The 19,645-nt window shown below is 41.0% G+C and overlaps 1 protein-coding gene across 3 annotated transcripts in view; it reads left to right on the plus strand.

Annotated features, from left to right (window-relative positions):
• Positions 1 to 19,645, plus strand: part of PARN (poly(A)-specific ribonuclease) — a 167,826-nt gene that overhangs the window by 69,069 nt on the left and 79,112 nt on the right. The window contains exon 22 of one of the 3 annotated variants that reach the window (XR_012326102.1): positions 6,676 to 8,273. The exons of the other annotated variants lie outside the window; for them this stretch is intronic. The gene's annotated coding sequence lies outside the window, so the exon portion shown is untranslated. The remainder of the gene's footprint in view (positions 1 to 6,675; positions 8,274 to 19,645) is intronic. 3 annotated transcript variants of the gene reach the window in all.

A 19,645-nucleotide genomic window follows, 5' to 3' on the forward strand; every position in this document is an offset into this window, starting at 1 on the left:
ATAACATTTTTAATACTACTTGAGACCTGACTTTAAATGCATTTTTGGATCTGCTTTTTTAGTTAACATTATGTCACAAGCATTTTCCATGCCATTACACATTTTTCTATAAGAGTTTACTTTTTTTTTTTTTTTTTTTGCGGTGCGCGGGCCTCTCACTGTTGTGGCCTCTCCCGTTGCGGAGCGCAGGCTCAGCGGCCATGGCTCACGGGCCTAGCCGCTCTGCGGCATGTGGGTTCTTCCCGGACCGGGGCACGAACCCGTGTCCCCTGCATCGGCAGGCGGACTCTCAACCACTGCGCCACCAGGGAAGCCCGAAGAGTTTCCTTTTAATGGATGCATTGTATTTCATTGTATAGGTACATGTAACTTATTTAACTATATCCCTTTTGGATGTTTAAGTTATATCCAAATTTTTACTATTTTAAATTAATTCTTTTTTTTAAATTAATTAATTTATTTATTTATGGCTGCATTGGGTCTTCGTTGCTGTGTGCAGGCTTTCTCTAGTTGGGGCGAGCGGGGGCTACTCTTCATTGTGGTGCATTGGCTTCTCTTTATGGTGGCTTCTCTTGTTGCAGAGCACATGCTCTAGGCATGTGGGCTTCAGTAGTTGTGGCGAGCGGGCTCCATAGCACAGGCTCAGTAGTTGTGGCAGGTGGGCTTAGTTGCTCCGCGGCATGTGGGATCTTCCCGGGCCAGGGCTCAAACCCCTGTCCCCTGCATTGGCAGGCGGATTCTTAGCCACTGCACCACCAGGGAAGTCCTTAAGTTAATTCTTTAATGAGCATCTTTGTCTTTCTTTATATCTCTGATTATTTTATTAAAATAAATTCTGAAAACATGAAATCATTGGGTCCATAATGATCTTAAAAAAAAACGGAAACAACTCATTTGTACCTCTTTTTTATTAAATATTGGTAATTTTTGTTAATGGAAAAATTTTAAAGTACCAAAAAATTAAAAATTTGTGTAGTGCCTCTTCTCTTCTCAAATACTATTGCAAAGATAATTGCAATAGTATTTGAGATTTACTTTTCAACTGTGTATATTATATTTAAGTATATATTTTACCTTATAATATTTTATTCTTTGCATATTGTTTTACTGTGTGTTCTTTTAACTTACCAGTGCTTCATGTCTATGTAATAAGTTCTTTTTTTGTGTTTAGTTGAATAACATTTCATCATATGAAGGTATCATCGTTTATTTAACCAGTTCTTTGCTGGACACTTAATTTAAACAGTTTTAGGACTCTTGACTCCTATTTCAAAATAAGCTTTTATTTATTCTTTGTATTGAGTGTTAGACTCATTCTGTCAGGGTCACTCAAAAAGCCCACTGGGATTTTTCACTGCTATTTTAACAAATTAATTCCATTGACATCTTTATTTAGAAATATTCAGTCTTAAAAATTCAGTCTTTATGACCAGGAATATGTATCTTTTCATTTACTCAGAAAATTTTGTGCATCTTTGAATGTAGTTGTATGTTTCATTGTTCTTGTTGTTTTTATCATACATACTTTTCAAGATTATGCAGAATAAGTTAGAAAGCAGGTTCCATTGTGCCTGATTTAGTACCACAGCCATAGTCAGCTCTCGGGAAGTATTTTAGGATGCTGGTGGTTTTAGGAAATTTGAAGCAATGAGATTAATCAGCCTGCTTGCTCTTAGGCCACTGAGAGACTAAGTTTGAGAATTCAACACAGACCCTGTGTCTCTGATTCTTATTCTTGAGGCTTCAAATGCTGTTTGTTGTTTTGTCACCAGAAATAATGAACTGGTTGATTAAATAGGCTAGCTGTGTTAGTCTTTACATGTTAGCATTGTTTTCTCAGACATGATCCCTATTGTCTACAACCTTACTATTTTAAAGAAAGGAAATAAATTTGGTATTAGCAAATTTGAAATACTATAAGTGAAATGATTTTGGACCACTTCAGTGGCTGTTTCAGGATATTATTTTGTTACAAAAAATGTTACCAGCGAATCTCTTGGGGTGGTGAAATTATAGGAAAATTTTACTTTCGTGTGTTTTTTTTTCTATCTTCTGTTTTTCTTTAGGACAGATATTACCTATGTACTAAAATATTTAAGTTTAAGAATAATGTCGTAGTACTTTCTTTTTTATATGTGTGGGGGCACAGCAAAAGGAAACGTCCTGCTTCTGAAATGCTTAGACGTCTAGCATATTGTTGACTGTAGTTATTTTATGGTTATCTTTTTTCTAATCATGAAATTTATGGAATTAAGTTTCTCTGGATTTTCCTTCAACTTTTTGGTTTAAATCTGCTATTCTGGGAAGGTGGATATGAAACATTTTTGATTTGTGATGTTTGTTGATAATATTTCCACTGTTGAGTATTTTTGCAACCTGTCTTTTCTTGTTTATCCTGGAAAGAAGCCCAAACATCACTTTAGTAGCAGGGTAAATGTCACTTCATCATGTTGAGCGAAAATGCCAGAAAATGCTAGACCACTGAAGTGTTAGAGTGGTGGTTACTCTAGGACTTCAGACCAGGGTTTTACCTTAACTTCTACACCTCATGTCACCTCATGTCAACATATCTAGATATTTAAGAGTGTTTTTCAGGTTTCATGATTATAAAAAGCAAGCATGGATTAAAATAACTGTTTAGTAATAAGGCTTTATATTACACTGTCCAACTAGTAGGAATGTCTTTTGTTCTTTCTTAATGTGAATTGGAGTAACGTGGGGAACATCATAGAGATTTGTTTTCTAATTGCTTCAAAGGCAGAGGAGCAAACTGCTACGGTATTGGGAAAAAGAACATAGAAAAGACACCAACACATGAAAATAAAACTTTGAAACTGAGACTTTTTTTCTCATAAATCCTTTATTGGTATTATATAGATAATTTAAAGGAAAAGGAAATAAATTTTAATAGCGTATTATTTAGCAAAAAAGTATGAGCTACTTATAGGACATCTACTGATTTTAGTAATTGTTGTTTCCCCAAATATGAATTGTGTTATAGTGTGAGCAGGGTCACATTTAGGTGTGCATTTTTGTAATTATAGGTTCAGATGGATGTAAGCCTTATTAATTTATCAATGTGTATTGCTAGATACCTTGTATTTTTATGTTCAGTGTTCTTTACAGTAACAATAGAGAAGAGAATAATTATGAGGTATTTCGCAAGTTTTTTTAAAAAGATGTGTTTCTGGGAATTCCCTGGTGGTCCAGTGGTTAGGACTCCACGCTTCCACTGCAGGGGACATAAGTTCAATCCCTGGTCGGGGAACTAAGATGCTGTAAGCCGAGTGGCGCAACCGAAAAAAAAAAAGGGGGGGGGGTTTCATTTGAAAGCTGCAGTGTTAATCTTTGCATAAATATTTGCCTGTCTACTGTTGAAGAACCAAGGGACTGAATTTAGATGGGGAATAGAGATGAAATAATAAGCATTTCTGCACTCAAGGAATTCATGGTCTAGTGAGGCAGACAGGTATCTAGACAACTAGTGCATCAGTACATGCTGGGGGCTGTGATAAGGTACACTGCTCAGAGAGGGAGAACCAGTTCAGACTGACATGGAGACGCAGAAGAGGGTTAACAAGGAAGGCTTCCTGGAGGAGGTGGTGCCTGTGCTGATCCTAATAATGAGTTAGAGTTAGCCTAGTAGAAGAAGCCTGAGAAAGCTCTGGTAGAGAGTGGGACCAGCACATCCTTTGGTTTGATTGGAACAGGGGGTACATGTGGTGGAGTGGCTGGAGAGGAAGTTAGAAGGTGGAAACATGAAATGTATGTGTTAAAATTAGGAGTTTGCATCTTATCCCTTGTACAAGACTTCTGTAATGTTGATTTGGGGTAGTCTTTTAATTCAAGTTTCAAAATAATATATTGCATCTCACTGGTTTTCTTTTAAGTCTGAGGCTTTCAAAAGAATTTCCAGGTATGGAGTGCTTAGTTTGTCAACTTGAGCTGTTCTTGTAAAGCCTGATTGCTGTCAGAGGTGGCATCCCTGATGGCACTCTTCCACGTCTGTTGGTGGCATTGTAGCACAGGGTCAAAAATTGATGGATATATTCGAGCAGGTTCTATTTATTTTTAAGTGTCTAGGAGGTTGGTGTTTTTTGTATTTACTCTAGTTCAGAGCCTTCTCTTAGAGACTGAGGCCAAATTGAATTTATCTGCCACATTTATAAATGCTATGCAGAATAATAAATGGGCCATTGGCTTCCAAGAATCGGTGACAGTGCACTTCAGTTCCTAATTTAGAGTTCACAAAAATTAGCCCTTGACAAATAAGATTGCAAGAAAAGAAATCCTACTTGACGGATTCATCTTTGGACAAACATGTAAATGTTGTTTACACAAATGATACTGGAGCAAGTCAAGGTGGGAGAGAATAATTGAATGAATGAATGAATCAGTGCATACAGATGGCAAGTGTCTTGTGTTCAGAGGAAGGGAAGATGGCTTACGTAGGGCTTATCGTATAGTGTTCAATTGTCCCATCCAGGAGACTTGACTTCTTGAAGTGGAGACTGCCTCTTAGTCATTATTTTACATCCTTGGTATTTGGGACAGTGCTGGGAAGAGTTGGGGAAGACTTTGAGAAGAGGCCTTGATGGGGTCCTTGAGAGAAGGCTGATTCTGAGTTAGCAGAGAAGAAAGATGATCGTTCAGGCAGAGCCGATGTGGGCAGGAAAGAGGATGTTTATGACACAATTTGTCAGGCTGGCTCACCCTCTCACTGGGCTGTGAAATCATTTTAGTGAGTGTGACCAGCTTTTTTATAAAAGGAAAAAGTTAGAAAATGTCGGAGTGAGTCCCATCTAATAAAGATAGGTTTGCTTTTTTATTTTCTTGTCTTTTTTTTTTTTTTTTTTTACAAACCCTTGTGTTGAGAGCTTAGGTTTGCTTTTTTTAATGTTAAGTTTTTTCCAGGTATAAATCTGTACATGCAGGAATACATGTATGTGTACTGGGTTGCAATAAAAATGTATCATTGTAGCTCATGGTCAAAAAAGTTTGAATTCAGATGGTTTAGGAGACAGGTAAAGTTTTTATGTAATGGAGAGTCTTCTCTTCCATTTGTGCAGAGCACTGTGGCAGGTGTTAGCAGTAGGGAGGAAGTAAAGGTGACTCTGACAAAGATCTCCATCCTAGGTGCTTCCTGTCTCTAGACCAGTGTGGGCTGGGGATTCGTGTGGACAGCATCTGGCAGGAGTGCTCATTCCTCCATTCTTATATCTCCGTGGACCGGGAGGAGACATCCACACTTCTCACCCAGAGAGGAACATTGTGGCTAAAGTGTCTGACCCCCCTCCATCCCCCCTGCTTGCTCCTCCTCATGGAAGGAGGCCAGTGGCGTATCTGATGGGTGAAATTAGGAAGAGGCTGGCACCCAAGGGCCTTTTTGACCAGTGGTGGGGTCACTGCATTGAAGAAGGCAGGCCTAGAAAACCAGCGTCTGGGGTCTCTTCCTAATCTTGAGATTAGGAAATAGTTTAGATCTTAGAGGCTTCTTGCAACTATCAGGTCTTTTCACTGATGGGGTCTCCTGGTCTGGATTTCTGTAGGGGTGGTATTGGCTATGGTAGGAAGCCCTGTGTGGACCTCAGGCCCAAATCCATCTCCAACACAATCTACTAAGGGGTCTTATGCTTTGGGGGAACATAAAGATGATGCTATGTTGTCATCAGTTCCTGCATCTTTCCAACAACTTGTTAGAATGCATAAGAGAGGATGATGCTCCCTAACTGCCAGCTGGTACTAGTGGGAGATATGGTTGGAAAGGATGAGATTCTGAGGGCCTTGATCACTGCCTCATCAAATTTCAACTTTGTGTGTGAGCTTCAGAGAGCCTTTTGGTGCACCCAGAGGTGTGTGGGTGTGAGTGTGAGTGATGACATGGTAAGGAATTTCTTTCATAAGGATGATGGGTTCTGCAGTGTGGGAGAGCTGAGAGGCTGGCCGTGTTTCCAGAAGTAGAATGGCAACCAGTAATGACCTACAGTTAAAGTTTTTTCTGTTCTGTGATTGGTTTGTGAGGCTGTTTGTTTACTACCGACATTATTTGGATTTTGCAGACACTGAATTTTCTAGCTTGCCCCTCTTCTGTGTTACTAAACTGTTGAAGTGCTTTTTTAAGTCCAGGTGGGACTTTCTCTGTCTTCATTCCATTTCACTGACCAGAAGATGGTGCTGTCGTACTGGCAACGAATCCACCTTTCCCTCTTCTAGTAAAACTTGTCATCTAAAATGCTTATTCATGCTAAGTAATGTGGACACTTAGAGCATGCCCTTTCCACAGTGTAAACCTCATGCAGTACGGCAGCAGTTAGGCAACATTTGCGGGATCAAAAACCTTCAGAGTCTGGAGCCTAGAGAAACCTACCACGAGGGTCTCCGTTAGGTGCTTGCTCAGGGCCACCTTTGCACTCAGGGTAAAGTGACACTCTTGTAGGAGTCAGGATGAAGACCTCTGTTATTTGCTATTTGATCTGTGTGTAGTCTTCCATGATTTGGTTTGAAGATTTATGAATAGAGAGAAAATATTTTTTCCTCTTTTCTTTTTGTAAAAGATCTGAGTACCTAGAGGAAAACTCATGAATTAAAGTTTACCAGAAATACTGTGCTCAATTCATTGTTTCACTGGATACTCAATTAATTGAATTACCCAAGCAACGTCTCAACTTATTTTAGCCGTTTGGAAGAAGCCCGGATGGTATGATGGACTTGGAGTAAAATTGGGTGTGTGATCTTGGGTGCTTGACTTAACTTCTCTGAGCCTTCAGCTGTAAAATCAAGATGAGAAAATGCACTTTTCAGGGCTGGGAAGAATTGATGGACGTAATAAAGGTAATGTTCTCACACAATGCCTGGCACTAGCTGCTTATTTAACGTGCACTTCTTGCCCTATCCCATCCCCATTCAGAAATCCAGACATTAAAATAGCATTACTGAATTGATTTTATAAAAAGCGTGCATTGCCGCATCGTGGAAACTGTGGTGTAAACCTCGTAGAATGATGTGTCCCTCAGATAGAAGTGTCCTCCAGTTAAAGTCTTCTCCCACCTGCACCTTTTCAACACAAGACCAAAACTGCTGCCAAAATGATTTTTAGTTGTCTGTCCTTTGCTTTCCCGTGGCTTCCTGCGTTGCTGTTCTAATTCATCGTTTGTCAGTTGCAGTTAGGGGTCTCCCTCGGAGTCTCCTCGGGGTCCCGACTTCACTAGTTCCTGGAGCCTCTTTCTGTTACAGAGGTCAGCTTTCGAGTAGGTTTGCATGTAATACCAGGACTCCACAGACACAGGAGTTTGTAAGATTTGCTGTAAGGTCGGGCTACGGATTTATTCTGAGTCAGTTTGGGAGGTTGGTTTGGACATGGTCTTAAAAGTACAGTCAGTCCTCATTACGCACAGATTCTGTGTTTGTGAATTCACCTACTCATTAAAATTTTTTCGTAACCTCAAAATCAGCACTCACGGAGCTTCTGTGGTCATTCCTGGACATGCGCAGAGCGGTGGAAATGTGAGTCTCCCAACGCACGCGGTCCCCAGTTGAGGTTGAACAAGGCGATGCTTCTCATTGCAGCTCATACTGTAAACAAGGGTCCTTTTCACAGTCTATTTATTGCCACTTTTTTCACATTTTTGTGCTTTCTGTTGGCTATTTTTGCCATTTGAAATGCCCCCTCCCCCCAGTCATGGGGCCAAAGTGCTGTCTCTGTTCCCCAGCATGAGAAGACTGATGTGCCTTACGGAGAAAATGCGTTAGAGAAGCCGCATTCAGGCATGAGTTACAGTCCGTTGTTGCTGAGTTCAGTAGTAGTGAGTCAGCAACGTATGTTAAATAAGGTATCTTTAAACAGAAGTACCCGTAAAACAAGAGTGTGTGTTGATTGGTTTAAGAAAGTGCTGTGGCCGAAGGCTCGCAGGAACCTAGCTCTAATCTCCCCTGGGGAGCAGTGGTTCAGTGTTGGAGGATACTTGATAAAGCATCGTAAGGAGCGCGAATACTGAGACTGTTCCTTTCTGCCTTCATGTCTCCTCCGCGGTGTTCCACCCAGTGCTCTTAGGCAAAAGGATTCTGGGCTGCCTACTTGTTATTTGTTTTTCAGGGAGAGCTGCGAGAGAGTCCTGGCTCCTGCCCGATAGGAACACTGCTGCAGAAACGGGCTGCTGCAGGGCGCCCAGCCTTGCCTGGCCCAGCGGGCAACCCGGGCAGTAACTGGTACAGGGGCGGTGGGCTTCTCCAAGTGCTGGATAATTAGGTGGATGGAGACCAAGGAGCTTCATTTGGTGAGATGAGAACCAGGGGCCGTCTCCTCAGTTTATCGTGACTTTGGGCATTTGTTCTTATTACAGTTGTATGGCTAAAGGATCGAGGGTGGTTAAATTTGGTTGTATGTTGAACATCTGTGCCTATAATTCCTACAGCTGTTGAATTTGACTTTCGTTGAAGGTGATTTGTCTTTATTTCTTCTTTTTCTTGATACCATATTTCTGCAGATGAATCCTCTTGTTGTAGATTTCCATCTTACCTTTTCTGTTGTGTGGTGAGGTTTGAGAAAACCCAGGATGTGTGGTTCACCTTGGCAGCCTCTTCATTTCAGCAGAATTTAACTTGCATATTGGTCCCTTTAGAAGAGAAGGGGCCTGGGATGGGAGAAGAGTAAAAAGCTATGGAAGATTCACTTAATGCCTTTGGCAGGTACTTGGAGAAAGCAACGTGCAGCAGATTTGGTTGAAGGGCACTTGCTGTCCCATTACGCAGTCTTTCTTTTCACCTCTGTACACGTAACACATAGTCCAGTCTTTCCCAAGTGGAGCCCACAGTTAAGGAAAGTGTCACTTTTAGATCTGTTAGGCTAATCAGATCCCTGGATTCACTGAGCAGCTCTGACCAGTCATTTGGCATGGGGACACCTTCATGGCTGTGTGACAGTGAAGACAGGCGGCAGTAGATGTGGTGGACAGGCTGTGCCCTAGCAGATCGCATGGCTGGCACATCACTACCTTCACGTACCTGCCTGGGAGCTTGTTGCACAGACACGGCCACTCTGACTTTCATGTGGGTGGGTGTGTGCCCTACGTCAGGCTGAGAGCGATGGATGCCCTGCCTTGCTGGCCCAGAGGGCTTATCCCCTTCTGTGACCGCTGTGTTGACGGGACTGTATCAGTATTAAGTACTGAAACTGACAGGTCTTGGACAACTTCAGACGTGGCTTCCTGCACTTTCCAGACACATCCTTATCTTTCAGATGGGCGGGAGTCATCTGTTTCATTTCTTGGCAGAGAACAGCCTTTATCCTTTGGTGCCTTTACTTCCTCATCTGTAGAGGGTCACATTTAGTAAGAGTGGCAGAGGAACTTCATCTACATGTTTTTCTGAGAAATCTTTCAACTGAAATTCCGTAGTGAGATTATCTCTAAGTATTCTGGATAACTTCAGTCAAGCAGAAACAAGGAAATACTTCATTTGAGACCACCATGTGTAAGCATATATATATTTTTTAAGGAGTAGTAGTAGTATTTGTTCTGGAAAATATCTGTCATAGACTGTTTTTAAAAATCTGTTGTTGGGCTTCCCTGGTGGCGCAGTGGTTGAGAGTCCGCCTGCCGATGCAGGGGACACGGGTTCGTGCCCCGGTCCGGGAGGATCCCACATGCAGCAGAGCGGCTGGGCCCGTGAGCCATGGCCGCTGGGCCGGCGCGTCCGGAGCCTGTGCTCCGCAGCAGGAGAGGCCACAGCAGTGAGAGGCCCGCGTACCATAAAAAAAAAAAAAAATCTGTTGTTGTTTAAATTATCCTCTTCTTTCTCATGAAATTACTGAGAATTAATGTAGGAAGGCTCTTCCTTCCTCCCCATTACCTGTACTTGTACTGTGTTGGGTTATATTTAAAGGAGAGATTCGTTTTGATGTACAAATAAGAGTTTCAGTTTTTATATATATGTATAAAATTCTACTATGATATCTGGTGGTACAAAGATTTAATGCATCTGAATGAGGAAAGATACACATAAAAACCATGGGGCAGGATCTGAATGGCACCGATGGCTATATTTTGTTAATGTTAACTCCTTAGAGAACTCGTATTGCTACATAAACACTTTAATGGAATACTGTTTGGAAAATTATATTTTTAAGTGGAGATAAAATGTTTTCAGTAAAGTATTTTAGGTACATTTAAAGACTTTAAATTTTCATTGGATTTCTAATTCGAGTAAAGGGAGCTTTATCCCTCCTAGTCTAGTCCTTCCCTTACCTTTTTTTTTTAATGACTTTTTAAAAATTAATTAATTAATTAATTTATTTTTGGCTGCGTTGGGTCTTCATTGCTGCATGCGGGCTTTCCCCCAGGGGGCGGGGGCTACTCTTTGTTGTGGTGTGTGGGCTTCTCATTGCGGTGGCTTCTTTTGTTGCAGAGCACGGGCTGTAGGTGTGCGGGCTTCAGTAGTTGTGGCATGTGGACTTCAGTAGTTGTGGCTCGGAGGCTCATTAGTTGTAGCACACAGGCTTAGTTTCTCTGCCACATGTGGTCTCTTCCCAGACCAGGGCTTGAACCCATGTCTCCCGCATTGGCAGGCGGATTCTTAACCACTGCACCACCAGGGAAGTCCCCTTCCCTTCCCTTTTAAATGTTTGCAAGTATTTTGAAAAGTGATTATGTTAGAGCTTGATCTTTGTCTTCTTACCTTGATAAATCGAATACTCCTAATGCCGCAGTTTAGTAGCAGCAGCAAACAGCTGCCCCTAGGAGTCAAGATCTTTCTTCATAATTCATGTTTGGACAGGAAAGTGTACCTGGTAATGAATCTTGATTACCTAAACTGCTAGGGGTGGACCAAGGGTATGATAATATACTGGTTTGCCCTCAGGCCCCAGCTCTTCTTTGAGAGCTTACTTACTGATGAGGAAAAACAAACCCAAACAAATTCATAACTAGGTAGTTGCCTTGGAAAAACAACAGCTCATGAAATGTTTTCAATTTCTTAGGCTAAAAAACAGAGAACTTAACTAAAGCTCACAGGTTAGAATCAACTACCGTGTTGTATCTGGGCTCCCCTGAATGACTTAGTCCTTTATCTCCTTAATCCTTGCATCACTCCCAGGAGGCATACAGTGTCAAGCAGGTTCTGTTTGGCCAGGCAGTTAGCTACTACTCTGTCTTTGATACTAAGTGGCATAATCATTCCATATTCTCCAGAAATGTATAGCTTTTCCTAAGCCAGCTCACTCTCTACACACATACAGTATTAAGTTTGGGTTAGTGGGAGGGTAGATTCTCTGTGCTCAGAGGAAAAGGGCAGCAAGTGGAGATTATTTTTCTTTGCACCCCAGTCCCCACCATAGAGTTTCTGGTTTTATGACTTCACGTTAGAGAATGTGGTTAAGATAGTCCATGATATTTGTTGAGTCTTGCTCTGTGACCTGGTCAGTTTTTATAAATATTCCAAGTGTGTTTGAAAGGAGAGTACAGTTTTCCAATCTTGAAGTATAGGGTTCCATACGTCCAGATCAAGCTTGTTAAATATGTGATTCTAATCTTTTATTTATTTACTCATTATTTTCCTTTGCTTGATCTATAAGTTTATAATTGGGATTTTGGGGGTTTTTTTTAGCTCCTACTGTGGTTTTGAAATTGTTGGCTTATAATTCTGTCGGTTTTGGGTTTGGGGCATTTATTGTTCTAATTAGTGGTTTGTTGTTGTTGCCCTGAACTCAATTTTGTCTGATACAACTTAATTAGACCCAAATTTTCCCCTTTTGGTTAGTATTTGCTTCATATCTTTTCTAGCCTCTTACTTTCAGCCTTTCTGCGTCGCTTTAGATGTGTCTTTTGTGAATAACGAATAGGTGCACACTTGCTTTTCTTCAGTCAGAGAATCTCTGTCTTTTAGATGGTGAATTTGGTCAAGTTATCTTTGCTATTCACCATGCTTGCTTCTTTGTTCTTAACACCCCCTTGTGGAGCAGGCTTGAGGTGTGATTTCTCTTACAGCCTTTTCTCTTCCCACCCACAGCCTTAGGCAGGGACAGACTTGGTTGCCACATCTCCAGGCCAGTTGGTGAGTCTTTTTTTATGTGCCCAGCTCTGTGCAGGGCCCTCAGTCCTGTTCTTGCCCCACACGGGCCTGAAACCGTGTCTGAGTCTCTGGCTTCTTGCTGTTGGGGCCTGTGCCCAGGTCTCATCCTCCCTGGAGCTGCCCCAGCCCACTCTTGCTCTTAACCCCTGGCTTCAAGTTCTCGCTCATTTCTGACACCTGAGGATTTCTTTTTCTTCCCTTTAAGCTCAGCTGTACATTAAAAAAAAGAGGAAAAAAGTCTTGGTTTCCTTTCTGGAGTGCTCCCTGCAGTTCTAGTGGGAGGAGGCTCTGCGTTTCTGCACCAGCTTGGCACCTTCCCCCACCCGTCTGTGGCTTAAGATCTTTCTGTAATGTTGGTGTTAGGCCTTTCTTGTCTTTACCTGGGGGACTACTTTTACCTCAGACTTAGCTCTTTTGTATTATTTAACACATATTCCAAGTAGAAAGCAGCCACATTTCTCTGTTGGTGTGAACTGATTGGTGTGGTTCCTTATGTTCATTTACTGATGCGTGACTCTGTCCAGATTATACCACGTGTCAGATGTTTGGGGGTGGGGGGATGGGACCTGTGGGTCATTGAATTTTTTGGCAACCCTGGTTTGCTTTCAGAGAACAGCCACAAAATCTTGAGTTTGGGGATATCTTTGCTCTGTTTATTGTTTGAACTCCTCTCCATGAGAGTGAAAGTTCCAAAGGGGCCAAATTCTGGTCGAAATGTCTTAGCTTATGCTTAGACCTCATCTTAATTATCCCAGAAAAAAAAAATTAGAGGAATTTGACATATAAGTGATATCAATACGGTATCACTTACATGTGGAATCTAAAAAAATTATATAAATGAACTTATTTACAAAACAGAAGTAGACTTACAGACATAGAAAGATTTATGGTTACCAAAGGGGGTAGTGGGGGTGGGGGTGGACGGGAAGAAGGGGAGGAGATAAATTAGAAGTTTGGGGGAAAAAATAGAGGAATTTGGTCTATGGCATGTCAAATGTTCTATTTTACTTTGTTTTCCATATGAAAAAGAAAAGGGGATATTTAGGTTTGTCAAAGTGTGTTGTTATAGCAGCTTGAGAGAGCTGGAAAAGCAACGGAAGTGGAAATGAATTTATGTTAAATCTTTTATTTTCATTAAGCCATTTGGGGAGCCAGGCTAGGAAACCAGAGGGTAACCCATTGTGGCATAGTCACCAGACAGGGGAATACAATGGTGAGTCTCGGGCCATGGTAAACTCACGTTGGCTCTCTGAGGGGTGTGAGGAGGTGAGAGGCTCCTGCGGTCCAGTTGTTGGTTTGGTTAAAAAACCAAAACTGTTAAAGATACACAGGAAAGATGGAAGAATAGAATGAATCCTTCTGTGTACTCACCCACTCCCCTTTCAGCCACTATTATCGCCAGTCCTATTTCATGTCCACCAATACCTACTCTCTCCTTTTTTGTTTTATTTTGAAGCATATTCTAGACACCATATCATATTCACTGGTTCTTATTTCAGTGTATCTCTCAAAGACAGATTCTTTTTTAAAAAAAACACAGCCACAATGCTATTATTGCTTTAAAAAAAATAAATCTGTAACATCGTCAAATATTCACTTACTGTTAAAATTTCTAATTATCTCACAAGTGTCGTGAGTTTTTCTTTTTCCTTTTGAGTCAAGATCCACAGAAGGGCCACACGCTGTGATTGTTGAAATGTCTATTATGTCTCTTATTCTGTAGCTCTCTTTTTCTCATTTGTTGAAGAAACAGGGTCATTTGTCCTGTAGAGTTTCTTGCAGCTCTGATTTTACTGATTGTATCCCCTTGTGTTGTCTTATATATTCTCCTGTCCTCCTGTTTCCTGTAAACTACTTATTAAATCTAGAGGCTTGATCCAAATAAGATTTGATTTGGTCAGGATGCAAGACCGCTTCATAGGTGTCATTGTGTTCGTCCATCGGGAAGCCCATGGTATCGGGTATCTCTCGTTTTGTGATGTGACAGCTGTTAATGATTAACGTAGATCCATTATTTCATTAGAGGTTGCAATAAGGTGATACTGTAATTCTGGCATTCCTGTTTCCTTTATTTGTAGGAATACATTCATAAAAAGGAACTCTCACTTATCTGCTATATGTGGTTTACAATTGGTATAGGAAAAGCAGAATATGTGTTTGATTCTTTCCTTTCATTTATTGCTCTTTTAAAAAGTGAGTTGATTTACTAGAATTGTCCAATTGTGACCAGTCGGTTAGCTATTTTGGTTTGCTATCACTGTGAACTCATGGACGTAATGGCACATAAACACCTACAATGCAATTCATCCAGGTGCAGTTTTAACCCTTACTAATGATCCAGTTCTCCCAGCTGTGCAAGTGAGAGCCTCTTGAGGTTGGCCAAGTCCTTTTGACCTGCCCTGTGACAGACATGTTCCAGGTTCATCTGGTACATGCTCTGCCCCAGGCCTGGAGTCAACACTCCTCTAAGGAGCTCTGGATACTTTTCATGGAAAATGGTATTTCAAGACCACAATCAGGGTGCCAGAGTGCTCACTGTGCTGAGTTGGTCATTGTTTTTGAGCCTTTACAATAGACAGAGCTAAGAAAAACATCTTCCTTTCTTTCAGATAAAAATACATCGTGAGTTCAAACTGGCATTTCTGACTCAACATCAGGGCTAAAGTTTTTTTACTTAATTTGGTCTTACATATATCTTCTTTCTCCCATACCAAGAATCCTGGTTCCCAGTGATACTGGGAAGAGTGGCAATAGAGTATCATATAATTATTCATCTGTTTTATCTCATGGTATATACCCAGCAGTCTCAGAATAACCAACCAGTGCAATCACCATCAGTGTGATAGAGAACAGTTCAGACTTTTGCAGTTCTGTTTGGCTTGGGCTGTCGCCCTTGAGGGACGTACAGTTTGATAGCTGTTTTAAAGCCTTTTGGATTAGTTCCCTCTCTGTGAGTTTATGCCCCAAGCTGGATACATTTAGGCTCATTTGTTTTCTTTTTAGTTCTTAGGGATCTCTTTTAATACAATTACAAAATACAATTATTTTGTAATTATTTAAAATATTGTCACGGTTCCAAAGTCAAATTTAAAAAACAAGATACACTGTATTCAGAAAAGTCTAGTTTTTATCCCAGTCTCCTCCACCCTGTTCTGTCCCTCCCCTTATAAGTAACTATTTTTAAAAGTATGTTTTATCCTTCCATTGTTTGTTTTTCTTAATATAAACAGGTAAGTAGACATATTTATATTCTTCTATTTCTTAGATAAATTGTAATCTATATTTACTTTTTTTTTCAACTTTGCTTTTTTAATTTCCCAAGATATCTGGGAGATAACATCACAGTAGTACCACAATAATACAGCACAGAGTTGGATTTTGCTTTGCTAACCAATCAATTTTTTTCTTTTAATAGGTGAGTTTAAGCCCATTTAAATTTATTCATATAACTGATAATGCTTGGCCTTGGTTCTGTCATTGTTTTATAGTATATATGTAGGTATAAAAGTCTTTTATATGGATAGTTATTCTCTGTATGTCTGTTTTATTTATTATCTCTCCCCTTTAGTATGTTTTTTCAAGTTTTGCTTATTGCTTTTGTGGGGTTTTTTTTTTTTTAAGAGCAACTTAACATTTTTGTCCTGAGGGCTACCATATTCTTTTTTTTTTTTTTTTTTAGGGCTACCATATTCTAATGCCATTATGTAATACCTTAGCCATGCCCCTTTTCACTGTCCATAAGTTCCCTCTGTTTGCATTGTGCTTGTTAAAACACCTTTGGCCAAAGCAGGTCCCATGTCAATCCGAGATTCAAGGGGAGCAGTAAACTCACTGCACCTCTTGATGGGAAGAGCAGAAAAGTCACACTGCGAAAGGTGTACATAAAAAGAAGGAAGAATTTTTGGCCATTTTGCAGTCTGCCACAACTAACATATAATATTTTAATCTTGTCTATTTTTAGTCATTATTTATTGGTTCCCTGCCAATATGAGCAATATTGAAATTAGCTAATAATCTCTTATTTTCCTTGCCTTGCCTCTCCTCTGCATCTGATTTGAGGAAATACCCTTTTACTCGCCATTACTAACTATAAAGAGGGCAGCACATTCTACTCTTCTTGTATGCCTCCCTTATTCTTATGTTTTCTCTTTTAATATCTACATTGTCAGAGCCATCAGCCATATGCACTATACTCTATCCTTTATAACCATCATTTAGTGTTAGTCTTACAGGTAAATATATATTTAATGCTCACTATCAGTACTTATAATGATGTTTCTTCAGCCAGTTTGGTTGTCTGAAGCTTTTTCTCTAGTACATGTTTTAGGAAGTCATGGGAAGAATGCTTCTGGAATTCTTTTTTTCTTTTTTTTAAAATAAATACATAAATAAATTTATATATTTATTTTTTTGGCTGCGTTGGGTCTTCTTTGCTGCGTGTGGGCTTTCTCTAGTTGCGGTGATCGGGGGCTACTCTTCGTTGTGGTGCGCAGGCTTCTCATTGTGGTGGTTTCTCTAGAGCACGGGCTCTAGGCGTGCGGGCTTCAGTAGTTGTAGCATGCGGACTCAGTACTTATGGCACGCAGGCTCAGTAGTTGTGGCGCACGGGCTTAGTTGCTCCGCGGCATGTGGGATCTTCCCAGACCAGTGCTCAATCTGCATTGGCAGGTGGATTCTTAACCACTGCGCCACCAGGGAATCCCTCTTTGAGTATTTTACATATGACATTCCATTTTCTTCTGGCTTGAAGTGCTTCTCTCAAAGGCAGTCTGACTTTTTTCCCTTCTAAATGACTTGCTCTTTTCGAACGGATGTCCCAAAGATTTTTTGCTTTAAAGTCTACTAGCTTTACTAGGATATGTCTTCAGGCTGGTTGTTTTGAATCAGTTTTCCCAGGTATGTGGTGTGTCCTTTCAGTGTGCAGTATTGCCTCTTTTGTTGTTTTTTGTTTGTTTGTTTGTTTGGTTACTTCAGCAAAGTTGTCATGTCATGAAATTTATTTTACTTATTTATTTATTTATTTATTTATTTTTTGCGGTATGCGGGCCTCTCACTTGTGGCCTCTCCCATTGCGGAGCACAGGCTCCGGACACGCAGGCTCAGTGGCCATGGCTCACGGGCCCGGCCGATCCGCGGTATGTGGGATCCTCCTGGACCGGGGCATGAACCCGTGTCCCCTGCATCAGCAGGCAGACTCTCAACCACTGCGCCACCAGGGAAGCCCCTTTACTTATTTACTTTTATAAATTTATTTATTTATTTTTATTTTTGGCTGCGTTGCGTCTTCGTTGCTGCCTGCACACAGGCTTTCTCTAGTTGTGGCGAGCAGCGGCTACTCTTTGTTGCAGTGCATGGGCTTCTCATTGCTGTGGCTTCTCTTGTTGAGGAGCATGGGCTCTAGGCGCGTGGGCTCAGTAGCTGTGGCTAATGGGCTCCGTAGTTGTGGCTCGCGTGCTCTAGAGTGCAGGCTCAGTAGTTGTGGCGCACGGGCTTAGTTGCTCCGCAGCATGTGGGATCTTCCCAGACCAGGGCTCGAACCCACGTCCCCTGCATTGGCAGGTGGATTCTTAACCACTGTGCCAGCAGGGAAGCCCTGTCATGAATTTTAACTTTCAGTATTGTTCTATTCATTGCTTTTGTTTTTGTCCATGAGAACTGCTATTGTATCTGTTTGAATCTTCTTTGCTTGTCTTCTGTCACTTAGTTTCTAATCATTTTTAACCTCTTCGTTTCTTTTTGGTTTAAAATTTTTCCTCTTTTTCATCGTCTCTGTCTCTTAAGGCATGTTGCATCTATTCATTCTTGTATTCTTTCTAATTTAGTCTGCATTTATAAAATGATTTCTTTCATATTGAATTCTTTCTTGAGTTCTAATGTTTTCTTGAGTACCGTCCCCTCATTTCTGAGTATTTCTAGTTCTGATTTTGTTCTCACGTATATTATATCATTCTCTTAAATTTTTACAGTTCATTTCAAAATATTAGGCACAACTTTCATCCCCTTTGTAGGCATGTCTTTCTGGCATGCTTTCGTTGGCCATAGGGATAATTTTTTTGCTTCTTTTTTAATAACTTCCTATGGGATTTGAGCACAATCCTTTTCTGTTACTCATTTTGACTGTTTTTTTTTTTTAACTATTAAAACCTCTGGAGAAACATTATGTTAGCAATAAAATATTTTCATGTATATGTATTTGAGTTCACTTGTCAGTTCTAGTGATTTAACGGCAATGAAACATACCATAGAATTTGCTACCTGAGATGGGTTAAAGCCAGTTCATGTTTGTACTGGGGACATTGGTTTAAAAAGGAAGTTAACATCTCCAAGTACTTAGGTTCAAGTTTTGTATGAGTTGCTTATGGCTGAGCTGTGAGAGACAGGAGCAAGTATATATTTTAGAATTTGACCAACACAATAACAAAGGCAAGTTTGGTTTGAAGAGACAGTGAGGGACAGGTAAGTGTTGATTTGGGGAGTTTGTAAAGATGCTTTTCTGCGTTTGTTCTGTGGACCACATGGTGTTTTATTACCAATAGAGAAGTTATATGATGAAAACTTAGCTTCCCCTTGGCATCTGTGATAATTAACAGCTTGATCTTATGTAGCTTTTCTGTGCTGTCTCATTTATACAAAACATCATTATCAAGTGCCCACTATATGCCTGCTCGTTCCAGGCATACTCCTGCTGCAGGCCTTTTCACAAGCTGCTTCCCCCACTTGGAATGATCTTTCCCCAGGTATTTAGTGATTCACACTCCCTCACCTCACCTCTGTCACATCATTGCCCCACATTTCTTTGCCTTACCACTCCATTTGAAAGTAACTCTTCCACACCTCCCCCTACTTCTTGCCTTACTGTTCTCCAAAACACTGTGGTTGTTTGATTTTTCATTTAGTTTGTACACTTCCTCATGTCTGCTTCCCCTTATTAGAATCAGAGGTCCATGATAGATCCCCAGCGCCTAAAACAGTTCCTGACACACACAAGGCTCTCAACAGTTTATCAAATTAGTGCATATATGCTGGGTGCTGAGGTTGCAGGGGGTGAGCAACACATACCCCAACCCCGTGGAGTTTGGAGTCTAGTGGGAGAGGCAGAAATTAGTTTAATAAAGTGTGGAAAGTGCTAGATGAGAGGACAGAACAGGAGAAACAGAGCTAGTCTAGGGGAGGCTTCCCTGAGAAAGAGAGTTTTGAGCTAACAAGTGAAGGAGTAGTGAGTATGAGCTTTGTGGTGGGGAGCAGTCTAGGCAGACGCAGCACCTTTTTCAAAGGCTTATCAGCAAGAGGGAGCAAGGCCAGCGCTGTGAGGGAGTGGGGAAGAGGTGACCGGGCAGCTGGGCAGCTGGGCAGGGCCCCATCAAGCAGGGCCTTAGGCCAAGTTACAGATTTTGTTCTTAGTGAGCTGTCTAAACAGTCGTACCAGTCACAGCCACATAGATTGGGTCATAACTCAAGACAGTGTGGTGTATCACAGTATATATGGTATATACAGGATTTTACAGGATATCCAGCAGGGAACTGGATTAATGATGGGACCCATTTGTCATGGCCTACGAATGACTCCCTCATAGCGATTTTG

The sequence above is a fragment of the Tursiops truncatus genome, chromosome 15 (genome assembly GCF_011762595.2).
Source record: "Tursiops truncatus isolate mTurTru1 chromosome 15, mTurTru1.mat.Y, whole genome shotgun sequence".
Lineage (NCBI taxonomy): Eukaryota > Metazoa > Chordata > Mammalia > Artiodactyla > Delphinidae > Tursiops > Tursiops truncatus.